Source organism: Penaeus monodon, unplaced genomic scaffold (assembly GCF_015228065.2).
Source record: "Penaeus monodon isolate SGIC_2016 unplaced genomic scaffold, NSTDA_Pmon_1 PmonScaffold_1825, whole genome shotgun sequence".
NCBI lineage: Eukaryota > Metazoa > Arthropoda > Malacostraca > Decapoda > Penaeidae > Penaeus > Penaeus monodon.
This window is the reverse complement of record NW_023647761.1, coordinates 1-24,640: the sequence shown is the minus strand read 5'-3', so window position 1 is coordinate 24,640 and position 24,640 is coordinate 1. Positions and strand designations below refer to the sequence as shown.

The window sequence follows — 24,640 nt, the reverse complement described above, 5'->3', positions numbered from 1 at the left end:
TTTGTCGAAATATTTAAATTCACTAATCATCGTTACTGCTCGCGTAATCATTATCAACAATGGATACTACATTTTGTTCGAATTATGATCAAAATATTATCTACCAAGTATCTTTTGATCGGTGCTATTATGATTTATATTTACATTGAGTATCGTTATTACCATTATCATGACAACAACGACTATGTTAATGAAGTAATTATCATATAATCTAATAACAAAACGATGATGAGACTAATATTTAAAATGCTAGTAATAATCATAACGAAACAAATAAAAAAAAAGATAATACCAGAACAATAGCGTCACAAATGTTTTTTAATGCAAGCACTCAAATTTAATAGTCAATATATCGGTATTTTTTTTGCTTATGGTTAGCTATATCGTTTATCTCTGTGCAAGAGATGCATTAGAAATGAGGTACAACATTCAAAATCTATAAACTATCATATTACTCAATTTCTTATCATTACTTCTAACTCCTGTATTCTTTACAAGTTTGCACAGCCATAATTAGTAAAGCTTACAGCAGGTGCAAAAAACTGGGTGACAGATAATTTAGAATTGCCAATACTCGATAGTAGTCGATTGTGACCTGGATGTTTACATTATGGAAAAGATCTCAATTTATGATTTGAATGTCATTGTCCATGAAAGTTTGATGCAAAACTAAAATATACATTTAATTAGGGATGTTATAAAAATGACGAGCACGACAGAAAAGTGCTACGTTTATCAATACTTTTGCCACGATCATACCACGTTGAAGCACCGCTTCTCGTCCGATCAGCGAAGTTAAGCAACGTTGGTCTGGTCCAGTACTTGGATGGTGACCGCCTTGGAACACCATATGCTGTTGGCCTTTTATTATATGTTAAGTATTTTTGGCAACTACTCGGATGGGTGCCACTTGAAACACAAATGTTATCTTCATTTTACTATTTTCAGAACGCTCTTTAACTTTCTTCATTTTCTTGTACTAATGATGGTTATATGCCACCCCAAGCGGCGGTTTACAGAGGCCATCTTAGTTCAGATTATTACACTCATGGTAGGGCGGGTTCATTTAATAGAAAACCGATTCTTATTTTTATCATGGGGAGGACGGGGGAATTATATACAATAGATTTATTTCTTTTTTTTGCGGGAGGGGTGTAGAAAAAAATACTGCATATTTTACGGTATAGTCTGCTATGAGAACACACAGTATAACGCTGTCTAATATCCGAGTCAAGATAAAACAGATTTTAGAAACTAATGGACATATTTCAAAAAGGTAAAAAAAGACAAGAAAAGAAAAGAAAAAAAAAACATGCCACAACAGGAAAACTACATATTAAGTAATGGAAACATCTCGAAAACATTGGATCCAACGACCTTGTAACGTAATAATTTACTCTTCATCCCTATCTGCAACCTGTTTAGCTATACTTATCCTGATCATAGATATCTTAATTATTTTGTATCATTAAGATATTTTTGGGTCACATTCTATTGTTTTTCTAATTATTTGTTTACTAATTCTCATTAGTGAGTAGGATACAGTCATAACCAGTATTATCACAACACTTTTATATATACTTTTTAAAATTATCATTATAATTGTCAGTACCATAACAATTAATGCTTTTGAAAGCAAAATTATCACATGTTTAAAGACTGATTAATGATATGTGATAATGACAAAATTACTAAGGAAGAAGAATTATTCAAATTACAATTACAAATATTGATAATACCCAACAAAAGAAAGAGACACAGTAATAGCAAGAAGTTTTTTTTTATATGAAAGCACTCAAGATTCATAATAATCTGAATTTCTGTTTTTATTATCTATAATATTTACTTTTCCTACTAACGAGGTAACGATGTGAGAGTTATTAGGGATGCGTGTGTACAAAATTTATTTTATTCAATATATTATGTATTACTTGTGTACCCTGCCTTCTTAGCAGGATGCCCAAAAAAAAAGGAAGAGCTTACTAAAGGTGCTTAAAAAGTGTGGTGACAATTGAGTTTCAACATTGCCTTTTAAAATTTGACTCAATAAGTGTGATTAAGCATTGATGACTAGAATTCATTGTAATGATGTTTGATGAAAAAACAAAGGATACATTTATTTAAATATTCAATTAGAAATGAGTATGATTAAGCTGTTAATGTTAAAAAAACACCACAAGCGCCACTATCAATACCATGGGGCGGGGGAGGGGGGGGGGGAGGGGATAGGGGGGGGGGGGGGGGGGTGGGGGGGGGGGGGGGGGGAGGTGGGGGGGGGGCGGGGGGGGGGGGGGGGGGGGGTTTGAAAGCACCGCTTCTCTTCCGATCATCGAGTTAAGCAACGTTTGGGTATGGTCAGTCTTGACTGGGGACCCGCCTGTAACACCCAGATGCTGTTGGCACTTTATTATATAACACTAATATGCTAAGCATTTCAATTACTATTTTAGCAACTCTTCCTTACCTTTATATAAACAATCAATTGAACATTATACTTCAGATCCATGGAAATTAGAAGTAAAAATCCATCGCCGCGGAGCGAAGAAAACGATAGAAATCATAGTATGTAACAAAGCAAATGCAATTCTCCATTTCTACATTTTATTAAGTTTCTGGATACTATATATATATATAATATATATAGCACAATTAAATTTTAGCATATATTGGCTCAGGTTGAAGATTTGGTTCTGTAGATCGTTTGATTTTCGAGAAAACACATTTATATTTTTCACTTCGTTAGATTGAATGTTTAATCAATTTATTATATTTACTGATAACAGTCACAAAGAGAACAACACAGCCACATTCTCGTATCTCCGCGCCGAGAACAAAGCAGATCTAGAAACTGCCATATGATAATTTTTCTAAACAAAACTTTACACAAATACGGAACCTACATAGGTATGACCAGCGTGCCAACGAAAGAGCTGACCTAGTTTAGAATTGCGTGTACTTTCCGCCAGTGACGATTGTTACCTTGATGGCTTGAACGTCAATTGTAATTAAGTGTTGATGCAAAAACAAAAGACCGCATGTTTTTATGAAAATTCAAATGAAACACTGAAATAAAACAAACTGGTAAGGTTAAATATATAATCGCCAGCGATCATACCACTTTGAAAGCCCGCTTCTCGTCCGCTCAGCGAAATTAAGCAACGTGTTGGATCTGGTCAGTAAATGTATTGGTGACACGCCTGGGACACCAGATGCTGTTGGTATTTTTTGTATATCATTATTGTATTCTATTTCAATCAATTTTATATAGGCAACTCTTCTTATATTTGTATAGAGAAATCAATTGAATATTTTACTTCAGTCACTAGCAAATAGTGAAAAGTTTAGACGAAAAGGGAGAAGGATAACAATAAAATTGATAGTATGAATCCATAGAGTAACTAATTAAATCAATTCTATTTTACATAAATTTCTCATAATAAAAACATTTTGTTTTTAGAAAGACAAAAAAATGAGCTGTAACAAGTATATTAAGTGTAGTAGTAACAATTATATATAGTAATGATATATCAAAAAGAACAAATAGAAATATGACGTAATTAGGTATCTAAAAAAGAGCTTTGGTATCGGTCTTCCAGGCCGAAAAACTTACAAAATGACTGAGAGTCGTCTGCGTATATCTTTAAAATGAAAACTGAAATGTATGTCCACTGCGATAAATATTACCAACTGCTATTCATTCGCCAAACGCTATAAGCATTTGGTTGGAAATATCCCACACGCATTCTTTTCTTCGGTAAAAATCAAGAATTTATTCAAGGTTAACAGCACAACACAAGCTACAACACAGGCGGACACTAGGGCCAGTCTCCGCGCTAGATAATATAAAGAATGATATATGAAATATTCCAAACAAAAATTGCACAACACGATTGCACAGTAAGGGTAGTGACAGATAGAAAGCTCGCAAATGTCTATATTGAGGACACAATCTTCCCTATTTCTAAATTGGTTCCTCATAATTATCATTATGGTTATCATTACCGTAATTCTGATTATCATTAATTAGCTGGCCATTAATCACGATTATTCAAGTTATTTTCATGTTAATTTTAGAATCTAATTAATAATTTACTGATTAACGACATTTTTGGTAGGATTACAATTTCTAATTTTCTTAAAGAAATTAATCATCCATAATATAAAACGCTTATCATTGACAATGTTCAACAGCAGATAAACAAATGTAGATATTGTAAATGAAAAATATTCTATGCAAAAACTTCCACAATAGGACTACATAAAAGAGAAGTGACAGATATAAAGCTAATAAACCATTCCACGACACTGAAGGCCCATTAATCTACGTCTTCCCCATCCGTGATTTGGGTTTTGTTATAGTTTATCATTAAGATCATCGTTATCGTAATTACTGATATGATTAATTAAGGCCATGATAAAACCATTATTACATTTTTTGCTTTCCCATGATCACTATCACTAGTTTTATTCTGAATTTATTTATTTACTAATTATCATTACTAATGGTAGGATTACAATTATGAATTTATTATCAGTATTGCTTTATACTTATCATCAATAATATTATCACCAGTATCGTCCGATATCATTAATGATTTACATTCATCATTTTAGTTAAGAGATGGGCAGTATCGTGATACATTATCGTCGATGCTTTTGTATTGGTACCTGTATCCCTTAGAGCGATTCATATCGCAATCGTTTTATCGTCATCGCTTGGGGTGTTTTTCTCAAAATGTAACGAAAAAATGGTACATCGTACATTTACATGGCAATTTTTTTTAAAAGACCGATTCTTTGTATTATATAGATATATATAATATTTATATATATATATATAGAATATATATATACATATATACATATATATATATATATGTTATATATAGTATATATATATATATATATTTATATATATATAATATGGATATATATACAATATACAGAGCTTTGCATGTTCACCTCTATTTTGTCATGAAATGGAATCAAGGGCATTGCCCTTACAAATACCCCAAATGTTGCCCCCAAAAAAAAAACCTGCATATAGCTTGACAGATTACTAAAAATAATTTGTAATGCTAGGAATGAATACTACCATGATAATGAACTGAAATTTTTCTGTATTTCAGTATTTTAACTCGTTTTACGAAATAACATATATATATCATCGAACAAGTTATATGTAAATTTCCATTGGGCTTGGTTGTACAAATTAACCAAATTATAGAAGTAAAGAGTACTGACTAGGTTAGCCTCGCCCGACACCTGAGTTCGCTCATGCGAAGCCAGTGACTGTGCCATGCAGGGCAGCGCGAACCACCGTGGCGCGGGGCCCCCTTACCGACCTTTGGTCCTCTTTCCTCCTCCTGTAGCTATGCCCCCAACTTTTATACCCCGCATGTTAGTTAACCCCCAAACTCTTTTCTCTCTTACTAAATCAATCTTTCATCGATCCCACCCTTATTCTTCCCCTCTCCCATCTTGTTTCCTACCCGTTAACGTCTTTTTCTTTTAACTTTTACTTTACTTACTAACTAGACCTAGGTGGCAAGTGGATCTAATACACTTTTCGGTAAAAATCAGGTTTATAAGGGGGATAAGCGCGAACGGGTCCCCCGCTTACAAATTGCGCACACATTTGGGTTAATCGCAAGGTTCAGCGACAACCGGAGTGCCTGGTGATCCTCGTCTTTGGAGAAGAACCGCCTTCGTGATCACGGTATCTCCTGTGCCAGGTAATATGCTAAAACTACCCACCCGCCGACCCACCATCGCTCCACTCAGAACCTCACACCATCTACAATACTTTATACAGATAACAAATTTACCTTTGCTTTCTAACGAAACTCAGTGAATGACACAATTTACATTTTCAACTAAGTTTAGAAACAAACAAACGTTTCACTATCAAGGCATTATAATGTGAAACTATCCTGTACATATCGTAAGGTTGAATAAAAAGCTCCTCGCTGCAATTAATTATAATCATTCTATATGACATTTACCAAGTCCGCGTTTTTTTCAATTTCGTACGCATACTGATGTGTGCGTACACCACACACATATACACATAATCCATAAGTGCCGATGATATACATTGTTTCGCATAAATGTAATATTGCCAGACGATTTAAATGTACACGCGGATATATGCTATTCAGATCTTAATTATATTTATACTAATCACTAATAATCACTCTGGAAGTATGTCCTACTAATTTAGACTATAACTATGTTAGATATATTTACCAATTTTCTGAATTGGTCAAGTGCTATGGGGCCTGCTTTCACTTAGCCGCGGATCAGCCCGGTATTCCAGTACCTGCGGGATTGGTCCACGTCCCTCCAGGGAAAATATTCCAATTTATTAATCAAATTATTAACATTTGCAGGATACCAACGTCCCTCGTAATAGAGTGGTGACGCCCCTTTACGGCATTCCACACTGTTGTCGGAAATCGACAAAGGAATACCGGATTCCAAACTGCTCCATTTCCCTCCAACGGGATTTGTATAAACTGTTTTGGTTTCCATTGTATGTCTGTTGCGTTTATTTTCTGTCAAAAAATTAATAGTGTCAAACTGAGGTCCCCTACTACATCCGGATTAATCTACTCCATAATCAAAATATAAACTAATTCATCCATATACTTAGTTGCCACAGGTAAATATTATCTATAATATTTACTATCTACAAATTAATGTGTCTGTAAATAAAAATCTTTTCTACTCTGTGCCACCTTGGACTTCACTCTACAGTGCATATCAAGTTCAAGATAGAAACACATTTTAAACATTTTTATAAAGAAATGCAAATAAAATGGCTTGACCACTCTGTCCACAGAACACCAGAACCATAATCTACAATAGCTTTCATAGAATGTACATTGGTAATTGTTTCATTCTCTTTGAAGAGGATATGAACTATTGAAAAATTTATATGCATTCTCAATATTTGACATTAGCTACTTTCTAACTAGCTGATATCAAAAGGCTCCAAAAAGAGTGACGCTTTCCCATTTGCTTCCTCGTTGGTCCGATCGGTGAAATAATGCAATTCATTTAGACAATATGTACCATATTGTGGAGTACCCCCCCCCCCCCCCTAAAACACATGATATTAAACGGATTTATTCCTGAGAACTGAATTTACTAGGGTCTTCCTTAACCTCCACCATGATCGGAATGTATTGCAGTACTCAATGGTTGATCTACAGGTACTGCCGCTAGGAGCATATTAACATTAAATTTTATGAAAATAGTTTTATGATTGTAAAAGCAAAAATGTTAGTATCAACATGAATTTTGGAGTTGTGTGCAGTGAACCTCCCACTCCATGAGACATCTAAAGGCCTCCAACAAACATTCAAGCATACATGAAGTACCATGTAGTAATGGATTTTTTTAATAGACAATAGAAATCCCTCCATTACTGAAGACTCAAACACTGGCGTATTACTCAGAGAAACCAACCACTAGATCAGATACCGATATCCACTAAACAAATCGTCAAGCTTGATATGCTAATGATTGTCACATATGTTCAACATTGACATTTGAACAAGTTTTACGATTTTTATATTACTTTGGCCTGGATTGGCAGTTTATTAGTATTCCATACTATTTTGTTAATGTTCTATTAATCTGTTTACACATTATGTCGTCTACTTCCAGGACGCCATGGTATATATATTCGTGTCCGTTTGTTAAGCACGATATTCCGACTCTCCAGACTTTCGCGTTACTGCGGCTAGACCGGAGTCACATTTTACATGAAGTAAAAGGGGTTACAGAGCTCAAGGAGTTATTAATAACTGGCAATAGTAATACAACAATAAAACTGTAGTGACAACTGGCATTACTGATCAATGGCATCAAGAGTAGACAAAACATTTTACGGAAATTTGGCTTAAACATCTCAGTCATTTTCTTGGATTTGAAATCACGATGCAGAAAGCGTTACACCTTTTTATAATAAGAGTTTTTCCTCCTTTTCATGAGTTGTCAAAAGTTCAAGAACACTTCTTGTGGTTGATGTTTCAAACACTCAGCTTCCGTGATCTCCTCTCACATCGGTAACCGGGTCAGAAACGGTCATCAAATCTCTCAAAGCACAACACTTGAAGAACCGCTTCCCGCTCAGAGGATTACACTAACAGTCCCTCATCGTGGTTGAAACAATATTCCGAGAATCTCGGCGAGAAACCCGGCAATCGCACTATAGAAGTGATCCTATAAAGTATGATCATGCTTTCATAATCTACATTGATTACACACTACATTTTACTTAGGTCGTTGTTCTAAACAACGGGTTTATTAAAACGTTTCGTATGTTTGATGTAATATAATGATGTATATGTGGACGTAGTTTGCCCGCCATTTAAAATCATTACATATCTACACCTATTTGATCACACATGTATACGTAAAGTCTAGTGGGAACGTAATGCATACACCTATACATAGTTTAAAACAAGACATGCATATCAAATACGTGACACAGGGACTAAACTAAACTATATGATTACTGAAGGCGTATATTCATATTGTCTATTCCACTGTTATCTCCCAATGAAATTCATTTGCACATATTTCTAGGTACGACAAGATAATCTAATACGAGAATTAAAAGGGTCGTGTATCGTCAAAACCGTTTATTTCGATGATTGATGATTTAAGGAAAAATATTCCTCGTCTAAAGCGTCTTTCACTTTCTTTTGATTAAGTTTCATTATGTTCAACTACCTGGCTTTATTATTTTGGTTAACGTAAATATCATAACACATTTAATTTTATGCGTTGCTTAATCCTTATTAAGTAAATATGCGATTATTTCAGATACTCTTCTTTCCCTGTAATACACACCCGCTCTACGAATCCTCAGTCTACCTTTTGTTGGTCCAATGTCGGTTACCCTTTTATTTTTGTAACTCTGGTTTCCCTTCAAAAGCGCATAATCTTTCCGCCTTTTACTAAAGATTTTCCGTGGAGGGGAACAACTCTAAATGAGTCTTACTCAATTTTTTTCTATACCCACTTCGGTGGGTTCACAAACTCAACTTGAACATAAATAATCTAATGATTAAAATAAAACCCTATTCTTATAGTAAAGGAGAATGTCTTGATATATAATTCCATTATTTTTGGTTTTCAATTATTTTGGGTTAATAGGATTTAACCCTTCCATCCTCGGCTAAAACATGGAATTGGTTTTTCACAGTTAATATAATTTTATAACCTCATTTCCCATAAAAACGCCAACATTTGGTGTTCGACCAAAACCCTTTAAAGTTACTATATTTTTAAAAATTCTCATCAGCTTACACTTCATCCAAATTTTTCATTTACGGGTGGTAAAAAGGGTTTATCTTTATAAAAATAAAATAAATTTAAAACATTAGCTAGGCTTCAATTGATTATGGGGCGGTTTTTGGGGCGCGCGCGCGCGTGCGTGTGTAGTTGCCTGTGCGTGCGCGCGTGCGTGTGTTGTTCCCCTGTCCCTGTGCTGTGCGTGTTATGGTCATAAAATAACACCTAGTGGTCTACCTATATTTTTTTACATTTTGACTCTCTGAATAACTCCCACCAATTTTATGTGTGTGAACATACACATTTCATTAATAAAATATATGAAAATGATAGCATAATCCCCGCGAAAAACCTTTCATCCGAATTTAAAAAAGATAGGAAACGAATGAAAACCCAAAATTCTACCAAGCCCACCTTACTATATAGCGGGAACTGCGTAGGGAATCGTTTTTGTAATTAAAAATAACTGTTTTTTTTGTGTTCAAATTTTTGATGAAATAAAACCCCTTTAATAAAAAAAACATGCACAATTTAGATTAATATCCAAATTTTTGCTACTGAGCTAGTCTCAAAAAAAGAAAACAACTTTTAACTCAATTCCCCCGGAAAATCTGTGCCCATTTTATTATTGTTATTGTTATTGTTTTGTTATTTTTAAATTTTTATTGCTACCCCAGGGGGTCTTTCGGAACTTGCGAAACTGTTTTAACATAAAAGGAAACCTGGGCAAACAGACGAAAGCTGCTGTAGCGGAAAACACCCAAGAGACGGGTTGGGTGCTCCCCTGTGGAAGCCCTGTGTGTGCCCTTGTGACTGATTCTTTGTGTTGCCTGTTAAAGCAGTATCGTCAGTGTGCTGCGGGTTTTCCCCCCGTTTGTGCCAAAAGAAAAGGAAACGGGTAAAAAAACTTGTGTAAATAGAAAACTTTCTTTTTGTTTCTTCGTGCCCTCCCTCGCCATTTGGGCGTTTCCTCTCTGGTGTTCTGGACGCGGGGTTTTTCGGTGCCTCTTGGAGTGTTCAGTGTTCACGACCCGTATATAACAACGCCGTCTGCCTAGCCTGCTTTGTGTTGGGGGCAGAGAGACGAGGCGCCCGGGCGAAACAATGGTGTCGGGAGGGGTTTGGATTTTGACGTGACGCCCGTTTTATCATTTTCCCCAAAGATGGCGGAGCCGAGCGAGGGGAGGCTTGACTGAGGCGGGGCACGAGTGGGGTGAAGCCGACCGATGGACCTGATCACTGCCATGCGGCCGGTATGGGAGGAAAAATGGCAAAAAGGGGCAGAAGACGGCACAGAGGGCCGCGAGCAGGCCACCATTCGCAGATGCGGCAAGAAGGCAAGGAAAGTTCTCCCCTTGTTGAGGTGCTACAGAGCAATCTTGCTCTGTAATGGAAACTCAGCGTCCCCGACAAGGCCCTGCAACAGCGTGAAGAGTGAACTGAGGGAGGAGGTGAGACTTGAAGGGCGAGGTTCAGGGCCTGAGGGGGGAAGAAAAGGAGGAAAGGCGGCGTCACGAGGTATAACGTGAAAGCGGAAGGCAGACGGGGTTCTGGCAACAGATGCCAGAGTGTCGGGTTTACGGGGGGTCTGCCTGGGGTCCGGGGCGGAAAACCCCCAGGCCTCGCACGCCCGTGTGGGGCCCCATGGTCGTGCAAGTTTGGGAACCCATCGGAACCGCCCCCTTGGATATAGGTGCGGAAAACTGGGACCCGGTCAACCCCCCTCGTTGCCTCCCTCCCCCCCCTTCCCCCCCCCCGGGGGTTATTCACGGAACCTTTTCTCCCCCCGCAGCCCCTGGGCCCCAGACATTGTGAAGCGTAACTAGTTGAGTACACGGAAGGGGGGCCGGGGAGAATGTCCCCAATTTGAAATATGGCTCTCCCCAGGGCTGGAGCCGGAAGAGAAGGCCCTACAGCTGGTAACAGCGCTAAGGGGCCCCGCGGGGGAAAGTTTTGGGGGCATCTGCCAGCACCCCAAACATGCCTCTTACACCAGCGTGCGGAGGCTTTGAAAGCCGTTTCGGGCACCACCACCAGCCAGGTTATGGGGCCCCACTTGAAGAAGCGGCCGTGAGCGGCGAACCTGTCCCAGCTGGCGCGGGATGGGGGGGCGCTGGAAAGGGGTCGTACCCTGGGGCTTGGGGGAAAAGATATGATCGGGTCCGGGCCCGCGATTTCTTTGTTGAAAGCTTTGCAGGACCAGCACGCAAATCTAATTAGGGGGCCCCCCTGAGGACCTGCAGGTGGCGCTGGCAAGGGCCTTGGGGTTTGAGGGCCCTTTCCCGAAGGCAACCCATGGCCTAGGGGGAGCTGCTCCCCGCCGTGCCTCCCGGGCCCCGGGAAAGGGTAAAATGGAGGGAAGGTACATTGAGGAAGGTGACCCTACACTTTCCAAGGGTTGTGTTGGGGCGCAGGGGGAAGGGGACAGGTAGTCAGTGTCAAGGGGGGGGAAAATCCCCTCAACTGGAGGATTCTGTGCCTTCCAGCAGTGCTGCAAGGACTGTGGTAGGTATGGGCACCATCCGAGTGCATGTCCTAAAGGGTAAGGAGTGGTACAGGGGGAAAACTCGGACGGCTGGGGAAGGGGGCCGAAACCCCGCCTCCTCGGTTTCCGGCCCCGCTTGGGGTAAGCTGCCGTCGAACCCGCACGATGCAGGTGGAGGGGTCAATGATGGGAAGCCATGCCGCCTGACAGTGAAACTGGGGGGTGAGAAAACCCTGTGGGCCCATAGTTTGGCCCCAAACGATTCCCAAAACACCCAGAGACTGTGTGTGTCACGGGCAAATTTTGTGCAGCTCAAGGGGCCAGTGAGGCTCGTATTTTGGGGTGGGCAGCACGGTCGCGGCTGGCGGGGTATGTGGCCGATCGGGGCGACCTCTTTCTGGGCCTGACTACCCGACGCAGAGTAAGGCGTGGGGGTCGACCTTTGGGTGGAAGTGGTGAGAGTGCCGGGGAAGATGGCCCTTGCTTCCCGAGGGTTGGCTGTGCAGAGGTAGTTATGGCTGAGCGATGCACCCTTGCCCCCAGGACAGAGTCTTTCCGGTGTCGACTGTCAAAAGTGATGCGTGGAGTAGGGCCCGTGGGGCCCATCCAAAACCTGCAGCTGGCTGATGGGGGAGCGGTTGGGTGGAGCCTTGTTGACCAGGGGGGGGGTTATTCATTTTTTACTAAATTCTCGATAAGGACCTGAAGGTGCCGCGGGGGCAAAGGGGCCTTTTGGGGGAAATGGGGCGTCCGAAGATGTCGGTAGCGAGGATTTTTGGTGTGGGGGGCCGTTGCCTGACTTCCTCGAGGGGCTTGGCGCACGGGGTGTGGCGTTACCCTGGGCCGGAAGCTACTCCCCGGGGCCATGGGAAAAAAAAGATGCGTTTTCCCCAGTAGCGGCGATGAGGACGGGCAGCGCTGACCAGAGGGGACAGCATTTGGGGCGGTGAGGGGGTGCACAGACTCAAAGGTGCCATGGCCAGGTCTTGGGGCAGAAGTATCCCTCTGGTGCCCCTGCCAATTACCCCCGCCCCCTCCCCCTCCAGAGCGACTCAAAGAGAGGGGAAAAACCCCCCGCTGGATAAAGATTTTTGTGTTTCTGAGAACTGATTTTTTTAAAATTTTTTGAGTTTGTTTCAGGTTTGGTATGTCAGGCAGACGGGGGCTCTGCTTTATAGGGGGGGTAGTGCTACGCCTTTTGGGGCTTTCGGAGACTGTGCGAAACATGGGTTTTAACTGAAAGGAAACCCGGGCAAAAATGACGCACGGTGTGAGCGGAGGAAAAAAAGCCCAAAAGGATTGGGTCTCCTCCTGTGAAGACCTCGTGTGTGCCTTGTGACCTGATATAACTTTGTGTTGCCCTGTTATAAGCAGTATCGTGCAGTGTGACATGCTGGTTTCCCCCTGTATTGTGCCTATAGAAAAGTGTACGGGTAAATAACTTGTGTAAATAAAGGAAAGACTGTCATTTTGTGTTTACTTCGTGCCCTGCCTCGCCACTTGGCGTTTCCTCTCCTGGTGTTCTGGGACGCTGTGGTGTTCGGTGCCTCTTGGAGCTGTTCAGTGTTCACGACCCTGTGGATAGCACGCCGTCTGCCTAGCCTGCCTTGTGTTGGTGGCAGAGAGACGAGCGGTCGGCGTAACATTATTATTATTATTATTATTGCTCTGTAAGTGTTTAGCCACAAAGGAGTCTATTAGTAGACCTTGCGGCCTTACCTGATTTCACCTTTGCTTGAATTTGCGGGAAAAGGGTTTTCTTTACTAATGCTATGAATATCGATGGTGTTAGTTTTAGTATAGACATTATTATTATGTTACTGATCTTGGTACGAACAATATAAAATATTTTCGAAAACAGGGAAAAGGGTAAACAGACGAGATAGGTAGTACTTGCAATTGCCTCATTAGTGACTTGTAACAAGTGTAGCCTTCTATGTGTAAAAAAAATAATAATAATAATATAAAAATATAAATAATAAAGTAAACTCACAGTGAGCATGGCATGTATCTCCATGCCATGCCCATCGGTTTTGGGTTAAGTAAATGTAACATTACATTTTTCCAAAACATATTACTGATACTTACACCCATATAAGTCAAATTCTTTTCACTACCCAATTCTTTCGTATTGTATATATAGTGGGATATTTTCTGTTTTGTACACCTCCAATGGTTCGAATATTCAGTAGCTAATATCGGAATACAAATCAATACATTTATGCAATGTTGCATAATAATTTACCAGCATAAATAAGAATCGTCAGGCAAGTTTTCTTCTTTGGGGCAAGTTTAAATGAAAGCACTGGGATATATCAAACTGAAAATATTTAAGAGATGCTATACCATTCATTAATTTTGACTTATACAGGTGGGTTTTCCGAGGAATTACTTCCGCATAACGAAATGCAATAAGGGGGATAGCGCGAACGTGGTTGTGGTTGCCATATATTTACAGGAAGTAACAGAGGGGGTACAGAATTTACAGGTATCTACAAATTGCAGTAGTAATATAATTTCACAATAATAAAAGACGTGGCATGCATAATAATATCAACTGTAGATAAAGAAGTAATGGTATCAGTATGTAATAGTTCTGCTAGTAGCAAGTATCAGTGTCTATATTTATATTTACGAACAAAATAGTTGTTTATTATGAAATTTTCATGAAACATTTAATACCAAATATTAGTGAAAATTGTTTACTTACATTTTCTGTTCAAGTTTTCTTCTATAAGTGGCAAGCTCTCAGTTTTGTAATTATGTTCTTTTTTTTCCTTGTTAGGAGTTTACTATACTTCCAGACTTGTGGATTGATATCCTCCTCTGAGCATCGGTAAACCGAGTCAGAACGGTCATCAAATCTCTCAAGCACAACACTTGACAGCCGCTTCCCGCTCAGAGGATTACACTAACAGTCCTCATCGTGGCTGAATATATTCCGAGAATCTCGGCGAGAAACCCGGCAATCGCACTATAGTAGTGGTCCTATAAAGTATGATCATGGTTTCGAGTTCGATGTTCATTCACAGACTACTTTTTACTAACAACTTCGTTCTACTACACCGGATTTTCACGCGATATGTTGGTACATGTATGATGCAATATGTGGGCATAGTTTGACCATTTCAAAACTAATAAGCCATAGAGGTGCAACTAAACTAAACCATATCTACTAGGAAAGCATATTTCTTCAGTGATATTTCCAACGAAATTTTAGGTGCATATATATATATTAACTACTCCTAGATGATTTTGTTTTTGAATCCAAAGATTCATGAATCTTTAAAAAATCGATGTTGATTGTTTATGATAGTAACGGTATTCATATGCGACGTTTCAATTTCAAGTGTTATATCTAATTAAGTTAAATCTGCCTGACAATTACTTGGTTAATTTGAACATCATGATTACACATTTGCTTTTAAGTGTGCTAATCCTTGTAAGATAAATATCTATTTCTTCACGATAACCTTTCTTGCTCTTATATTATCGTTCTAGTATTCCCCAGCCTACCTTTGTTGTTACTGGGTGACCATTTATACCTAACTCTGGTTTCCCTTCAAACGCATAAATCTTTCGCCTTTTACTAAAGGTTTCCGTGGAGGGAACAACTTAGTGTCTTATTCAATTTTATTCTATAGCCCACTTCGGTGGGTTCATTAAATGATATGTTTAAGACTATATACATTTGATCTATGTATATAGTTCAAGGGATTCAGTTTTCTAATAAACCTGTTATAATGCCCATTCCATTTCAAGCTAGACCCTAAGAATTCATACACTTTCATTCTCATCTAAAACCCACATCTTGAAGTTGTAGGAAGTGTTAACATTATTTATTTCTGAAGGGAAAATAAATATTCTGAACAAATAGTTACGCCTCAAATTTGATACGCAAAAATTAAGCAACTATGATCCAACAACATTTACATTAAAAGGAAAAAAATCAAATGTTTTCTTCTATAATTAGTGGTAGTTATATGAAAAAAAAAAACTAATAATAATAATAAAATAATAATAATAATAAAAAAAATAGGTTGTCAATGTCTTCGATATTGTATTTTTCTTGCAATGTCACCTCCAATCGTCCAGTAACTGGATAGCTAATATAGGAATTACCAAGATCTGTATGTCCGTATGTAAAAAGAATAATTTACGAGAATAAATAATAGCCACTCGGGGGGGGGGGGGGGGGGGGGGGGGGGACAGTTTTCTCTATTGAGTTGGTTTATCATATATCGGTAATGGGAAATCAAAACCAAAGCATGAAGAGGATGCTACGCCATTTAAGAACTTTCTCTCGCCAACAATTAAGAGAGCTAGTTCAATGTAATACTTTGTATAACGATTGTAAAAAAGGGATTAGCTGATATTTGCTATAACGATATGTAAACAAAAAGGGGAGATAGCGGATATTTGTATAACGATATGTTAAAAAGGGGGATAGCGCGAACCGGGGGGGCAGTCTCCCACTAACAAAAATTGCGCACTCGATAACCCCACATTTGGGTTAATCCGCAAGGGTTCAGCGCCCACCGGAGTGCAATGGTGAGCCTCGCCTTGGGGAAAACCGCCTTCACGACACGGTATATCCTGTGCCAGGTAAGTTATGCTAAATACAACCCAACCCGCCGACCCACGCTCCACACTTACTGAGAACCCCACGCGCTTCTATAACACCTAAACGAATATCAAAATTTGAACTTTTCTTTGCGAAGATTCTACTAGTGAACTACAAATTATGTTCATATTTATGAAACTGTATTGGGACAAAGGATGTCAATGATCAACAATCCTTCTTTTTCCCAAAATGACAGTATATAGCTTTTTTCCAGCTGGACTTCCGTTATGCTACTTTTATCATCTCGTGGACATTTTATGGCAATTTTCGTAGTTTGCTACAATTATATAGATATATATATATAATATATATATATATATATATATATATACATATATATATATGTCTATATAATATAATGTTATATAATATATATATATATATATATATATATTATATATATATATATAGATATATATAAACCACACAATGCACACTCACACATATTCACAAACCCTTCGTTAAAATCTATAAAATACAGATGGATACACCCATGGACGAAAATATTTGTAGAAAAGTAATATTAACATGATATAAATCACACAGGGATATGGCATTTTTCCAATCTTGGTTATATTACGTTAGAACTAATATCAAATATCGCACATACTCTCCTCTTCTCTCTCTCTCGCTTCCCTCTCTCTCATATATTATATATATATATATATATATATATAATATATAATACTATATAGATATATATATATGAAATAGTTAAACGATCATAGAATGTTAACTCAAAAAGTATACCCAGGAAAATAAATCATTTTCTTTCGTTAAGGTTTCCATAGATATATTATATAATAATATATATATAATAGATATAATATATATATATATATATGTAGATAGATAATATATATATATATATATACCTATCTATATATATATATACACAAATTTTCTTGTATCATGCAAATACAGAATATGTTTACGAAAGTGTTCGTCGTGCGTGCGTGCTATTTGTGTGCCCTTACGTTTTTACGAGTACATACATACACATGGACGTCAAGTGTGTGGCAGAATAAACAGGGTATAAATATTTATATACGTCGTAATAGGCCATGGGGCACTATATAATATATGTGTGTGTGTGGTGTGTATGCAGGCAATGTGTCTTGTGCGGCTGTGTGAAAGTTGTGTTAATAAAGAGGTTTTGTGCAAGGTGGCTAAGAAGCTACAAGTAATTTGTGATATAAAGTTATCATTGTAAATCCCCCGCAATAGTTTATGGGAACTCTCATACAGGAAACATTTCATATGCCACATCAAGATTTCAAAACTTCCAATGTCCATGGTCGCTTAAAATCCCTATATCTATAAAGAATATCATTAGCAAGTCTAGAAAACTTCTCGGACACGCACAAACCTTGTTTTCAGTATCGCCTTCTCGGCCTTTTGGCTTAAGATCAAAGGTGAGTATCGTTCGTATCGCTTAATATTGATACGATCCCCATGTGGGATCTACGTATTAAACGATTTTGGAAAATGGGCGAAGTGCTAGGGGCTTGCTCCACATTGCGCGGATCGGCCCGGTATTGCAGTACCTCCGGGATTTTTGGTCCCACCGCCCTCCGGGGAGGAATCATCTAATTATATTTATTTGCAGGTTACAAAAAAATAACAACCATTAAGATTAACCCCTTTTCTTAAACAGATGGTATGACTACTAGCTTCAAGAAATATTGACTAAACGGTCACCTTTCTGCAAATAAAAAACCGAAATTTAAATGATATGAGAAAACTGGCCACTTATTGCAGTACCTCCTAGTGACCCAATCTCTCTGGGAAGCTATTAATTAATAAACATTTCAACTAGTTGACGGATATATCACAGTAAGGCTTACAATCACATTCAGCTCCAAGTGTGTAAAACACCAGTTGCCGTACCACTCCATGTGGACACCTAGTTGTAGTAACTTTTGTAACATAATATGAATTTTGTCACTTCATTAATTAATCACGATTGCCACCTTCACATTCATTGACTTAGGTGTTACGCGTAACATTAAAGTAACAAAGGGGGTACAGGAAACTCGGTATAAATAATTATACATGGTGGCAATACTAAGAATAGTGGAATCAAAAGTAGACAAGCAATATGATTATATCTAATAGTTTTATTGTAATAGAAAGCACAAAAGTATTTACATCTGCGAGCAATTAATGCTTATTATTTAAAATATGGTTTAAACACTTAACTGATGAAAATATACATTAATATACAAGTACGGACACTTCCTATATTTTACTGGCAAAACACATTGAAATTGTAATTTTTTGTTCTTATCAGTTTTCAAAAAGTTAACCCAATCGGCACGGGATGGCAAGATTACATGCCATACCCACTGTAAATACCAAGTTTATTGTATTGTATTTACACAGATGCTCTACAAGTGCTTAATCACCAAGGAAGTCAGTCATTAGTCATAACAGCCACCTGGTTACCCTTTTCATTGACTTTTAGAAAGGGTCTTGTGCATATATCATTGTCTAAATGTTACCAAGATTTTCAATAACAGTTAATAACCATAACACCAGTAACAATAATAAACAGCATTGATATCAATTGTATTAAACAAGAAAAACCTTTTTCTCGCCATTTAAAGAAAATTGGGGAAAATCAGGATCGAGTCACCTAGGGCCACATGTGTGTGAACCATCGGTATGTTAAAAAAAAACTAATGGGACAGACTTATACATCGTGGTGGTTGGGTTAAGATACTTCTTGTGGACATTGATATTCCAACCGTCACAACGGTCATCAAAAACTCTCAAGCACAACACTTTCGATCAGCTTTAAGATCATAGGGTAATTAAAACAGTTCCTCATTATGGATTGAAATATATTCCCGCAGGGGATTCTTGTTGAGAACCCGGCAATCGCACTTTTGAAGTGATCCTGTTAAAGTATGATCATACTAACAATTTCAGAATTCCCCCCTAAATGGGGGGTTTTCCCTACCACCCCCCCCCACTACATTTTAACTTAGGACTTTATTTTTACTACACCGAATTTGCACATTTCCTATTGGTTATATGAATGACGTAATATGTGAATTAGTTGCAATATATAAAATGCTCTTGCATGCTTACACCAAAACTATGGTAGGAAATGTAAAGTTTATACTGTAATGGTAAAATAAAGTATCAGAGCTTTCAGAAAAAAAAAAATCAATACTAATAAATAAATAAATAAATAATAATAATAATAATAATAATATTAACGTAACATGAAAGATAGACTAAAAACTAAACATATGTACTTGAATGCATATTTCTTTCAAAGAACACATGTTGGAAAAATGCTTAGTTAACATAAACATCATGACTACAAACCATTGCTTTAAAGCCATGCTGATACGAGGATACCGCTGATTCTGTCCGCTTAACATGACTGAAAAGTATAGATGAGTAAACCAATGAATCAGTAGGAGACACTCAATATCTCTGTGGGTTTTGCACACACAAGTCTGGCTGGAGAGTTTTGGGGCCAAGCAGCTACCTGCTCATGAGTCCCTAGGCTGTGTGCCCATATCTGCACAGCAAAACGAGAGGGCAGATTTTGTCATGAAATTTTAAACAAGTGAGATGAGGACTCTGAAGCCTTTCTGCAGGGAAAAAATTGTGACAGGGGATGAAATATGGCTTACCAGTAGGATCCTGAGATAAAATTCATCAAATATGGCTGCCCAGGGTGTGGAAGTGGACCAGCCAAAGCAAAAAATCAGAGTGGTTCAAGAGGAAAAGGCACTGTTCTTTTCAGATGAGAAGGTGTTTCAGCGGACTTTCCTCAAGAGGAAAGAAAACAATTATATTCTGCTTATTATGAAAGGATTTGATATAACTGTCACAAAAAAAAAAAAAAAACACCCCTAGAAAGTTACATCAACTCACATTCTCTTCCACCACAAACAATGGCACCGCTCATGGCGCTCGGTAGTTAAAAGTTGTGCTACCTGAATTTCAAGGGGAAAATCGTCTAACATCCACCTTACAGCCCCATTTAGCCGATTTCTTCCTGTTTCCAAACTTTAAAAAATATTTGGAAGGTACTAATTTTCCATCGGTTTGAAAAGATGGAAATGACGTGCTATAATCAAAAATAACAATAAATTAGTGACTTAAAGACTTAAGGACATCTAAGCTTAAATGGCCTTAAAGCTGGTATCAACGTCTGCAGAAGTGTATTGACCTGAACCGAAGCATATATGTTGAAAAAAATAAGCATTCATAAACTGAACCATTTTTCATGCTGTTCTTTTTTCACCAAACTTTTGAAGGCCCCCTCGTATATATAAACTATGAAAACCCACAAAAAGAAAATAAAATAAATTGAGACATTTCAAATTTTATTCTATATAGACCAAAAATAACCATCTATATGTATATATGTATTATATATATATATATATATATATATATATTTATATAATATATATATATATATATTATTATGTGTATGTATATGTTATAATATACATATATATACCATATGGCTTCACTTTATTTTTTATTAGCTTTTAGTCTGTCAATGGTGGGCTGCAAAAGAAGTAAAAAATCCTGAATCAGGCATAAACTTTCTGGGTTACCAAGGAATGAGATCAAAACCATGGACAAAAACAAACTCTTCTTTAGACGCAGAACACCAATTGTGAATTATGTTAACAGGTTAGTTAGTGGGCCACACCAGTGACAAAACATATGTACTAATGCTGTAAAAGACATCCCACCGGAGGGAAAGTAATGAAGTGCCAAGGAGTCTTTCCCATTACAATTTACTGGAATAGAACCCAAAACAATATAATAGTCCCTTTTCTGAAAAAGATAATTGGAGCTAAAATTCCAACACACTAGAATCCATTAACATGAAAAAAGAGAGCACTCTCTTCATTACAAGGACCAACATAACATGGGTTGCATTTGTGTAGATAGGTGTTATACCACCACCTATGGCCAAGATATTTCCCTTCGGCTACAGCTGTAGGAAAGCACGAGAAAGGAATATTTACATACTATACTCTTAATTGAATACCTCAGCAAAGATTTTCAATGACGGCCTCCTTCCATCACAATACACACATACATACATACACACATATATATATATATAATAATATATAAATATTTATATATATATATCTATATTGCTACAGCAGTGATGGGTCTTTGTCTCTGTGCCAAAACATGTGTTAACATGAAAAGGATGACCTGGCATGTGTGACCATGAAGGGACATGGCAAACATGACGCAGCTGGGCTGCTCTGAGCGGATGGAGCGGAGTGAAAATGCCAAGAGACCGAGTTGGGTGCTGCTCCTTGTGAGACCTTGTGTGCGCCTTTGTGACGTGATAAATTTTGTGGCCCTGTTATAAGTGGAGCGTGCAGTTCCTCGTGACATGATGGTTTTCCCCATGTATTTGTGCCTATAGACAAGTTTACGGGAAATTAACCTGTGTAAATAAAGGAAAGGACTGTCATTGTTGTTCTATTTATGTGCCCTCCTGCTCGCCAAGTCGGCGTTTCCACTCGTGATGTTTGGGACGCTGTGAGTGCTCGGTGCCTCTTGGAGCTGTTCAGTGTCACGGACCCTGATGGTACACGCCGTCTGCCTAGCCGCTTGTGTTGGTGGCAGAGAGACGAGGCCGGTCGGCGTAACACTATTATACGTGAGGGAGAGAAGCAAACAAAAGACCGGAAAAGAGGAACCTATAGGATATTACACGTAAGGGAATCAACTTATCAACCAGGAATGGTGATTTGGGATTCAAATCCTGTTTGCAATTGTAACTTTAATAATACTTTGGTAAATGTTTGTCTTTCATCACCGATTCCTGTATATAAAAAAGCTTTAGTCAAGTATTACAAATCCTGAGTTGCATAAACCAGATCTGGATGTTTACCGTGACCTGAAGTTCTGCGTTTGTTAATATAAGTTTTTTAAATCTCAATTAATCTAGTATTTATCTAGTATTTTCCTTATTAAGTAGTACCGTTGATCAGCAAAACGTAACACCTGTACAGACACGTCTATTAGCACGAGTATTAAACTGATACTTTTCGTTCAAATGCGTCAATTGAATCCTAACCGTTTTCTACTTAGCAGCCTTTCGCATAGCCACTCTTAGCTTGCCCACATCGAGGGAGTTCTGAGAATGAGGGGTTAATATATCATCACCAATGCTATACATTTTGTTTGTATTATGATCAGTAATATTATTACCCAATATCCTGGATATGATGCTATTTATGATTCACATTTACATTAAAGTAGCATCCTTATTACCATTATTGACAATAATGACTATGTTAATAGCAGTAACTAATAACAATAAACATACGATACAAATACAATACAAATGATTGATAATAATAACAACAATAGGGGAAAAGTGGGTTTGAAATCACCAAGGTTTAAGATTTCAATAATAGTCATTTCTGCTTGTGGTTAGCTATATCATCTAGCTCTGTGCAAGAGATGCAGTAGAATGAATACACATTGAAAACCATATCAAATATTATATTACTAAATTTCTTCATACTGCTTGTAAACCTTGTATTCTTTACAGAGTTGCACAGCTCGATAATTAGTCAAAGTTTGTGGCAGATGCAAGAAAGTGGTACAATAGACTTAGAATTGCCAATACTCCCGATTGTGATTTATGCTTACATTACGAAGCAGATCTCATCGTTATCACTGGAATGTCATGGTCATGAAGTTTGAAGCAAAAGTAAATCACGCATTATATTAGAATGTATAAAAATGACGAGCACTGAACACAAAACTGGCTAACGTTTGTCAAACCTTCGCCAACGATCATACCACGTTGAAAGCACCGCTTCTCGTCCGATCAGCGAAGTTAAGCAACGTTGGGTCTGGTCAGTACTTGGATGGGTGACCGCCTGGGAACACCAGATGCTGTTGGCATTTTATTACATATAATAATTATGTTTTGCATATTTATTCAATTTATAACAGCTCTTCTTATATTTGTATAAAGTAATCAACTGAAATTATGCTTCGGTCAATGGGAAATAGAGTACAAGTTATCGCCGTCGGAAAGAAGGCAGAAAACGAATAGGATGAATTAAAGTAAATTCAATTCTGCATTTTAAACATTTTAAATTTCCAATTCTAAACAGATTTTACTTATTTTTAGGAATATACTTGGACCTGTAATAATACTGATTGTCTTAGTAAGAATAATCTTAGCAGTGGTATCTACAAAAGAACAACAGGTATAAAAGGAATGCAATAATGATAATAAAAGAAGAAAAAATCACGATAAAGTTTTACCAATATATTTGGCTTCAGTTTAGAAGCTTTAGTTCTGTACCATTCCTTGTAGAGTTCCAGGGCAGAAAAAACGGTAAAAAATGACTGTCGTCTGTGTAGTGACTAGTGAGTCTAAAGGAAAACTTAAATGCATAAGGGTATTGCCATAGCTATACAGACCGCTAACAATTATATCACGGTGAAAGCACCACTTCTCGACTCCGATCAGCGAAATTCAATAACGTTGGGTACTTGGATGGATGATTGCTTGGGAACCCCAGATGCTGCTGGCATTTTGTTTGTATGTTCATAAGAGAAGTGTTTCCACTTGCTAAATTTAGAAGACTCCACATGGGCTGCCAAAAACTACCTAGATTAGAAGACTCCACATGGGCTGCCAAAAACTACCTAGATTCCGTAAAAATTCCCATAGATCACTATATATATATCTCATGGTGAATTAGTATTACTAACCACATAAAAAGGTTATTTTAGCTTACTTAGGTATAGTTAAGATCATATAATTAATACCATTTGTTTTTACCATGGTCTAGTTTTTTCGCGGCGGAGTATTCTCGACACTCCACCCGGAAACTCATCCTCAAACTCATTTTTCTCGAGTGTTAGCAAGCTAAGAGTGGCTTTGCGAAACGGCTCTAGTACAAAAACAGGATGAACGAGCACTGAGGCACTGAGCTGTAAAACGATCAGTTGTTACACCGTGCTAATAGACGTGTCTAGTACAGGTAATTACGCTTTGATGGTCAGTGGTCTGTCTTCAATGCATTCTTAATAAGAAAAGTACATAGTGTATTATTTGGGATAAATATATGTATGTGTATATATACATGTATATATATATACACACATAAAATGTATATATATTATATATATATATATATATATATATATATATATATATAATAATATTTGTGTGTGTGTGGTGT

General features: G+C 37.8%; 7 non-coding genes and 1 pseudogene across 7 annotated transcripts; 4 read left to right on the top strand and 4 right to left on the bottom strand.

The window, feature by feature from the left end:
- Window positions 1-5,591: 5,591 nt before the first annotated feature.
- Window positions 5,592-5,742, bottom strand: LOC119569723 (annotated as a pseudogene).
- Window positions 5,743-8,042: 2,300 nt separating this feature from the next.
- LOC119569717 lies at window positions 8,043-8,249 on the bottom strand. Its single transcript, XR_005228309.1, has one exon. It is a non-coding gene; the product is annotated as a small nucleolar RNA U3 (small nucleolar RNA).
- A 678-nt stretch (window positions 8,250-8,927) lies between these two features.
- LOC119569721 lies at window positions 8,928-9,049 on the top strand. The gene has a single exon (XR_005228312.1). It is a non-coding gene; the product is annotated as a U5 spliceosomal RNA (small nuclear RNA).
- A 5,544-nt stretch (window positions 9,050-14,593) lies between these two features.
- LOC119569718 lies at window positions 14,594-14,799 on the bottom strand. Its single transcript, XR_005228310.1, has one exon. It is a non-coding gene; the product is annotated as a small nucleolar RNA U3 (small nucleolar RNA).
- A 541-nt stretch (window positions 14,800-15,340) lies between these two features.
- Window positions 15,341-15,456, top strand: LOC119569719. The gene has a single exon (XR_005228311.1). It is a non-coding gene; the product is annotated as a U5 spliceosomal RNA (small nuclear RNA).
- A 796-nt stretch (window positions 15,457-16,252) lies between these two features.
- Window positions 16,253-16,407, bottom strand: LOC119569722. Its single transcript, XR_005228313.1, has one exon. It is a non-coding gene; the product is annotated as a U1 spliceosomal RNA (small nuclear RNA).
- A 1,392-nt stretch (window positions 16,408-17,799) lies between these two features.
- Window positions 17,800-17,990, top strand: LOC119569716. The gene has a single exon (XR_005228308.1). It is a non-coding gene; the product is annotated as a U2 spliceosomal RNA (small nuclear RNA).
- Window positions 17,991-23,226: 5,236 nt separating this feature from the next.
- Window positions 23,227-23,345, top strand: LOC119569715. The gene has a single exon (XR_005228307.1). It is a non-coding gene; the product is annotated as a 5S ribosomal RNA (ribosomal RNA).
- Window positions 23,346-24,640: the final 1,295 nt, after the last annotated feature.